A 9193-nucleotide genomic window follows, 5' to 3' on the forward strand; every position below is an offset into this window, starting at 1 on the left:
ACTCCTTTTCACCAAAATACTGGAGTGTAGAGTTCTCTGTGTCAGCTGTAAGTAGGTTTGACAGTTTGATAAATAAATTTGTGTTTGTTGCTGCTGACCCTAGGAAAGGACAGCCTTGAGGATGAGAAGCAGTGTTACATAAATGTCTAGTGTACATAGCAACACTGAGCAGGGAGACGCTGCTGCATCGCTTTTGGTGCACCAGTCACTCATTAAAATTCTGTCATTGCAAGGTCACGTTGCTCATCTCATACTCTACAACCCTGGGGAAGAAATTTGGATGAGAGATGGAGGAGGAAAAGCGAAAACTTCCTCCCTGTGCTGTAACCAAGAATACATTCATCGACAGCAGGGCACTTGTTTTGATTTCAAAAGAGCATGCCATTTCTTTTTCAGGGCTAACGGGTTCCCTCCTGTGTCGTGGTGTTTGCATGTTAGAAGAGTAACAAAGTGATAACGGGTTCCTTCCCAATTGAATAAATAAAGCCTCGGGCTTTTGCTTCTCCCTTGAATAGTCTGAGAGAAATGCAAAATACCAGAGAGCACATAGAGTGGACTGTGTCCCAAGCTGCACTCGGCACAGCCTGGTTGGGAATGCTGCAGATCTGCAAGCTGCTGGGAAGAGGCAAAGCTGAGGTTGTGGGTTTGATCCCCTGATGGACCATTCACTTAAATGATGATCTTTGTGGGTCTTTTCCAGCTCACATTATTCTGTGATTCTGTGTAAATATTTTAAGGAGAACATGTCAGTGATACCTGATCTGTGGTCAGAAGTAGGTCACAACACTGCCTGTCACATTTCTGAGCCATGGTGAGCCTGAGCCAGTCTTAGGCATGCTTTGGCAAAGGTGGAGTCAGGGGCTCTTTGACTGTGTCTGCAGGGTGAGATGGATGGTGTTTTAGACAGAGCTGGATGAGCCTCCTGTGTGCACTTTCAAGCCTGGAGCTCAGAGCTGTCATACCTGAGGGTGAATTGTGTAGGCAATGAGCTGGTCTGATCTTTGGGTACAGTCACAGTTCCATGGTAAGCCAAAGGTATGGACATACCCTGTGCATTTCTCTAGATTTGTAGAGGCATGTTGTTCAGGACCAGGGAAGCATGTTATGTTGTTGTACCTCATTAGGTGTTAGATGCTTGGAAGCATGTACTGTTTAGAACAGATGAGGATGGTGAATGCCAGCTTCCACCCACAACTGAATATACCCTGCCCATTTTTCCAGTAGTGTTCTTGAGGAATAAATGGCAAAATCTCTGCAGAGAAGACAGCAGTGCTGCATTTTTCTTATATTGTATCAGAGCAACATAATTAACTATTAAAAAATATTTGCTATGAATGTGAAGATTCACTTATGACATTATTCTTTCTGACTGTTTAAGCCCTAGTAACAGTTTGATACACACTTTTTAAACCAAACATCATGCCCCAAAGCTTTAAAATACAGCTTAGATGGAACTTGGCAGGGGATCTCCACCTGATGGTGAAATATCATTGTCTGTTGGAGCTGGATGCATTTGTGCTTCGTTCATCTTGGTCTGCTCCATCACCACGAAAGATTAGAGGGAGCTGGGCTTTCAGATCCTTGTCTTCCTCTCTGCATATAACCTCAGCCTTCTTCTAGAGGTGTGTTTGAACCTTTGGATCACCCATCTCCTTCACATAGTTCCATCACATAGTCCTTTTTTTGTGCTCTTCCTCCCTCCATAGCACAAATTGTATTAGGAGGCTTTTTCCACTCTTTGTTTCCCATGAATCAGGAAAATGCCATTCTGGGAAATGCAGAGGGCCTCCATTTTATTTGCAGCATGCATCAATCTGTGTAATGCTCCTGGTGTGCACACAACCCAATGGGGCTCTTGTAGTCTCTTTGATTAGCTTCAGGAAAATGGGGGCGTGCAGCATCCCAAAGCTGGAGATGCTTCTGGCAATCAGAGGAGGGGCAGTGCTACAAGGACAGATATGTAAAAAATGGGAAAACTCATAAGAGCAAAGATCACATCATCTTCTGAATGAGAACTGGGAATTTGGTTTTGAAAAAGTCGGATCACTCACTTGTGGCTACCACTGAAATTAAGTCATGCTTCTGCTTTCACACGTAGCCATTTCAGGACACTGGGCAGTGATGGAAAGGATTTCTTCTTTCAATTACAGTTGCTATTTCCACACAGCCCGTACTTTATCAGCTGCATATAATTTCATTCTTTCACTGATTAAATATTTCCTCGCCTGGTTTCTTTGCTTCTGGGAGCTTGAGAGCTCATTGTTTATAAAGGGAAAGAAGAAGTATTGTGCTGTTAAGCAGACAACTCCCAACACATATGTTCAGCTCTGCATCTTTGACAGGGAGGCCCTGATGCTGCTGTGAGTGCAGAAGGGCAGAGTTTTCACTGAGATGCAGGTGTGACCAGGACCCTCTTCCAGGCTTCATATATTGATGAAGTTCAGAGCTTATTAATTAGCTTTTTCTGAAACATTATCCTTAGTCCAAATGTGCCAGGTTGTGAAACTTTCACTCACACTGAGTTTTCCTCTCTCTGTGCTCCTTCTGATTATTAGCAGGACCAAATTTGATGAAACATGTTTGGGTAAGAAATTATTCTCTTGTTCTGTGGTAGTTGAGAAGAACAGTCATAATTGTGGTATCTCCCCTCAAACTGCTGTCCAAAAACTATTTTGAAGGGCCCAGCTGTATTAGTTCCATAATGTGTATATGGGCAGTTTCTTTAAAGATCTATGATTTTACATTTTTTATGTAAATCTAATTTCAATTTCAGAACCAACCAAACAAAAGAATCCAAAGCATCTTTTTTACATTGAAAATGCTCATATGTTCAAAACATGTCTATTTTAAAAGAATTCTTCCAAGATGCTTAGAAGAAGAGTGGAAACCAGCTTGTAAAAACTCCTCTAATTGCAAAGCATTCTTTGGTTTTGATTTTTTTTCCTTTTCAACCTTCATTAGTGAAAAACTACAGTTCAAACTAAGCTATAGTACCACAGTCTGAGCTTCAGCAATTCAGTGTCTTCCTTTTGAAGCAAGGCATCTCTCTAGGATCATGTCTACACTGTCATCTGAACCTTCCAGGCAATGTCTGTAGGAGGTCTAGACTTGGGTTTCTCTGAGCAAGAAGACATGATCAATTTTTGTCTTACTTTGGGTATGTATTTGGGACTGAAAGGCCATGTGAGAGTTTGATGTGGTAAACAGGCAGGAACTGGAGCCCCTGCTCAAATGTGAGTATGCTGAAAAGAAAGTAGGCTTTTATCCCACTAATCAAAATCCAGTCTCAAGAAGGAAGATGTGGGCCACAAAGGAAATTCTTGCCGTCCCTAAAATTTGGAAAAAACATTAAACTAAGGTTGGCTTTCCAATTTTTCTTTTAAGAAATGAGCCATGAAAGTAGTTATTTACAGTTAACATGTATAATGAGACTGAAAAATTAATGTCTTGTCTTTTGTGTAGCTGCAAGTCTTAACTTCTTCATTTCTGACCACATTCTTCTCTCTCTCTTTCCTGTCCCAAAAGGAAGAGACCAGAAATTTTTTTCTGAATTTCCAGTTCTGCAATTATATATCTTTGCCACTAGAGGTGAAATAAAAATAATTTATTAAAAAGGAAAGCGACATTTACTTTTTTATATGTCTTTACAATGTGCAAGATAACCATTTTGGAAAGTATTCACATAGATGTCCACAATTTTGAGTACTCAATGTTCTTTTCAGAGGTGCCTGTTTATATTAATGTAATTTCAATTTGTTCTTATGTTTTTATAGATCAGGATGTGGTACAATTCTTTGAAGAGAAATGTCTGCTTAGTTTCCAAGTAGAACAGAAAGCAAAATTTGGCCCTGAGCTTTCATTTGTAGGTTATTCACCCAAGCTTGACTTTAAAAAAAAGAATACTGGGTTCATGTCTATAACAAGTCATACTCTTGCTGTGTGAAACAGCCCATTTTGTAACTTCAGCTTGCTGCCCCCCAACACAACAGAGGAACTGTGTTTCACTGACTGGAAAGACTTAAAATATGTCACTGTTGTACCTGCATGCCTCATAAACCTTCAAGGAGTAAGCAATAAGCTTTCTGAATCTGTTAGTTCCACTAAAACAAAGGAAAATTTTTACCAGTTGTCTATATAATGAGGTAGAACTAGAAAACTGATCATTAAAAAAGACTTGGGTTTTTATTTTCCTATTTTTCAGGCTTTATTTATTCTTCTCTTTTTTATGAGTCAGGATCAGAACTCTTTTCCCTCAGTGTGCCTTCCTTAGTTACACAGTGTTGTGAGGGTAGATAAAATCCATTGGCTAAAAAAAGGACTCAGACAGGGCTCCTGAGCTTTATCCCATGTTGTTACAGAATTCCCCTACAAACCAGTCACTCTGTGCAGGATTTTCAGAGTAACAAGAGAATTCAAATTCACTGAGATTTTTATACCCAACTGCATTAGGTTTCTTTCTAAAATCCTGTCTTCTTTTTGCCTACCAGTAAAATGGGGACAACCACACCAGAAAAGAGTTTTGATTTGCCTGGAAAATAGTCCTTCATTTAAAATTTTTTTCATTAAAATACAAAATCCTGGTTGCAGTATGGAAAGGAGGCTTCTTGCCCAAAATACTCATCTGAATTAGCCATTTTATCTTAATGGCAGACCTGACAACTAAACTATTTGGCTGCTGAGTTCTTTTGCTGTTCAGATGTTACTTTTACATTCTGTTATATTAGCAGATTATCTTAATGTGATTTTATGTCTTTTATTGTATTTGACAAAGCACCATATGTTTATACATCATGTAATTATGGCACTGTATCTAAAAGTATTTACTTTACAGGAAGCTTCATGACTTTGGAATAAACAACCATTCCAAGACTGAGCAGAACATGGCTGAGTTGCTGTTTGTGACCTGATCTCAATTAATGACATACTGCCTTAATCATGGAAGCATTGTGTATGTGCATGTGTGCATGTGTATTACTGCTGGTAGGGGAGGCTGGGATTTCACTCCTTAGCAGAGGCTCTGATACTTTTGTGATGCCCCAAACTTGCTGAAACATCCAGACAGGGTTCACAGACAAGCTGCAGGAGACCCAGGATCCTCTGGCATAACAGCAGGAAGTTGAGTAGGATACCCAAACTACCAGAATTGTACTAGGCACCCTTGTTTAGTCACCCAGACTAATTTTCTGCCTTGGAACATGAGGCACGTGCTTATTCCATGTATATCTGTGGCTGTGAGACCACCTTAGAAGCAGAACACATTATCTCATCCTCATCATCACACACATTAGAATTCAGCAGATTATCACTCCACTACACTCTGTCTTTGGTTAGAGCACAGTGGAAGGAAAAAGAAGCATCTGCCTGATCTGACCCGTCAAAATCAGTGATGAGAAAAGTTCCTTCCCATATCAGAAACATGTAGAAATCCTCTTCACCTGTGCCAATCACTTGAGTGCCTGACATTGAAACATGCTCTGGGCATTTGCTTTATTCTGCTTGCTCTGGTGAAGTATTTCACAGTGTGCTCAGACCTTGCTGCTTTTGATAGATATTAATCTGAGAGCTGCTATTTTATTATGATCTGCAAGACTCTGCTGATTCTACAGCAAATCTGTAACAACTAGTTTAAGACTCATAATTCACTTCCCAGTGATGTGTTTAGGGGTCTGTTGGGTGCACTGCAGGCTAAAGCACCCACTTCCTGCAAGATGTTGAATGTTCTGGGAGCTGTCTGCCTAATCATTCCTGCATTTGGCAGGGTTGTGGGTTTTTATAGGAAAGCTGCACATCAAATATAGGTTAATACAAGTATGCAGACTTCTCTGAGATTTTTCAGAATTGTTAAAAGTTCTGGGTAATTTATTTTTTAGTAGTAAGGATATGTAGTTAAACTGCATATATTGATCTCAGAGTTGTGTTTTTTACTTTCTCATTACAGAGTGGTGGTGATACAATGATGGAAAAAGGTACCGTCCCTCCAGAATAAGGAGTTTAACAGCAGCAATATATAAAAAAAAAAAAAAACAAACCCAAAAAAACTCTGTATATTCCTTCTCATTTTTTTTTAGTCATTAAATTAAAAACTTACAGGGAAAGCTAACAGCTGCAATTTAGAGAAGTTCCTGATCTGTGCAACTACAAAAGGTGTTTACTTATACTAAATGCAGGGTCAGTGGCAGGCAGGGCAGAGTTATCAGAGGAAAAAAAATTATATTTCTGAAAATTATGATGGTGTTTTTCATTAAGAGGAATGTCCTTTCCCACTCACCTTCCCCATGCCAAGTAATGAGGTTTGGCAAAATGTGTTTTGGCTCTTGAGCTTTGATCTTCTGTCTGATATTTGGAGAGTTTTTATGGGAAACTATATATTTCACAAATGGATTTGATCAAAAGAGAAATCTCAATGTTCATGCAAGAAGATTATGGAAAAGGGAACACTTTTTTTTTTTTTTTTTTTTTTTTAGCAAAACCTGGCTGAAAATGCTGATGTCAATAATAAACTCTCCTTACAGCAGACAACAAAGTAAGTATTGCAGTCTGCTGGTTTCTTGATGGAAGAGAAAAACTTCTTCCTTCTCCCCACTTCAGCGCTATTATGGGCATTATGGACCATGACAAGTTCTTGATAAGGAGGTAAGCAGAAGGATGGGCGATAGTAGGCAAAGACTGCTCCCAGTAACCTGTGAGCTTTTCTAGAGCGAAAACAAGCAGCTGTAAGCTCAGCAGCTTCTGTCTGCCTGACCTGGGCATCAACCTCACATGAATCTAAGTTATTTAATGGACAAAATCTCCTCAGGTAAATGAACGCCCTTCTCACATTTCATATCTGTCAGGGGACGGATGTGAAAGCCTTTGAAGACCCTCCAGGGAGAGCTGATAAACTTGGCTTAGATTTTTGCCTTTCAGGTTACAAAGTCATTTCAAAAGTGATTTTTTTGTCCTCTCCATTGATGTTACAGGGAACATATTCATTTATTTGGAGAATACAGCATGGGTGCTGGTTAGATATGAACTGGCTCCCCTGTCCTAAATTATTTCAGCTGAAGAACCATTTGAAAATACTATTTGAACATTTGAAAAATTGAAACCATTTCAGGAGTACACACAGGTGATTCCTCACCTGTTCCTGATTCTAATAATAAAATCTAATAAAAAGAATAATACCCCCTTGCTGGTCCCACCAGCCTCTGAAAGCTGGGGAGCAGCTATGCAATCTAGCCACAGCCTTGTTCACTGCAGGGGACCTGATGCTTTGCCTTAAATGTGCCCAAAAGCACATTGCAGGTACGTGGATGTTACAGGGGGGCTGAAGAGTAGCACACAGGAATAATTTGTAATCAATGCAACAACTTGGATTGTTTCTCCCAAAAACCAATGAACATTTTTTGTAAGTAAGATGACTTCAAATAATCTGCATTTCTCATCCATCTTCTGACTCCTCCCAAATTTAATTCCTATTAATATAATGGCTCCATAATTTATCATTTCCCTTTCTGGTTTCTAATTAGGATATGCATAAGCATTAGACTGACCTTAATAACACTGTGCTTTCTAATCTGAAATTGTGCATTGTGAATTGATGACTGGTGGTTTGAGTAACCAGTAACTTGTCTTCCTCCCCAAAACTTTTCTGGTTTACCTGAAACTTAATTTTGTTAGACCACAGTTTCTGATCTCTCTACAGATTAATTTTGCAAACAAGCTTTCCTATAACTTTTTACAGTAGTATGTCTTCTTGTAGGAGAATGTCACCTTAATTAGGATGACTGCAGAGTTTTCACATTCTGTCTGTTCCCAGACTGCTAAACACAATTTCTGAAGTGACAGCCTCCCTGCAGACATCCCTGCTTGGTGCTTTAGAGTGCCATGGCTCCTAGGATGAGACAAAAGGCCACCACTTTTAAGACCCAGTGTCTAGACTTTTAGATTTAAGCATATTTGTTTCACTAAAAGGGAAGAGTCTTTCTGATTAGAAGTGAACTGATTTTCTGAAGTAGCTGTGAGGAAGACAGAAAAGCCTGGTTTTCATTTCTGCTCTCAAATGAGAGTTGTTAAGAGTCTGATTCTCCCTGAATATTAATAGGAGGTTGATGCTTTGAAAGTCAGCCCTCTGGGTTAAATAATTGAGACCACAGACTATGGAATTAAAAGACTAAAATTAATTTTAAAGTAGCATCTCAAGCCCATGATGGTGTGAAAGAGGACATGGAGCCTAAATTCTCTAGTGGTCTGTATCTTCACTGGTCACTGCTATTAACTGGCAAGATGAAATTTAAAACAAAATGCCTCTGTTCCGACTTGAGAAATCTTACATTCCCTTCTTTTGTTATAAATGACTGTAACATCATTCAGATGAAAGGGGAGCTGGAAAAAGAGTCTTTAAAGTGCCTGTCTACAAACATGTTGCACTACTCTTACTATTATTGTAAGTGTACAGTTATTTCAGTATTTGTATTTTTGCTATGAGTATATGTATTTTGCTATCAGCTAATGACTGTGGTAGCTCTGTTACTCTGGGATGTGTGTGGTGCTTCAGTTTTTTTAAAAATCACATTTTCTCATAATTGCACCATTAAGTATTTCTGCGTACAAATACTGTCATTTTGATAATTTGGTATTTTTTAAGCTGTTTAACCATGTGTTTATGTCATACAGGTCATCTGACAATGTAATCAGTCCATAGTAAATTTAGCAGAGCACCATCTTGCCAATCTGCCATAAATTTATGAGAAAATGGTCCAGGCCTTCAAGTTTTTAATACACCTTCCTGATACGTTCATCTCTGTGACAAAAGAGCCAGCATTTTTTATTTTTATGTTATTGCCTTTGCATGAAGGGGTCATATGCAAAGAACTTCAGCTTTTAGCACTTCTTCCAAAAATATGGGTTTTTTTTCTGGTGTGTATAGACTATTTATTTGTAATAGGTTGCACAATGGAATGAAGGTGAGTGAAGACATAAATGCTGTAGAAAATTTCCTATGATTAGTCACTGGTGGGGAAAACCAGAATCTGATTACAAGGAAAGTTGTATTTGCATGTAAAGCAAAGAAAAGCCTTGTTCATGGCCCTGCCCTGAGTTAAGAGACTCTGCAGACTATTTATATTCATGACATTGCTGCCAAAAGTGCTTGGGAAGATGTACATCGGTTTGAAAATGTAGCACACTGAAATGGTTATGCTTAAGTTTTCCA

The sequence above is a fragment of the Geospiza fortis genome, unplaced genomic scaffold (genome assembly GCF_000277835.1).
Source record: "Geospiza fortis unplaced genomic scaffold, GeoFor_1.0 scaffold16, whole genome shotgun sequence".
Classification (NCBI taxonomy): domain Eukaryota; kingdom Metazoa; phylum Chordata; class Aves; order Passeriformes; family Thraupidae; genus Geospiza; species Geospiza fortis.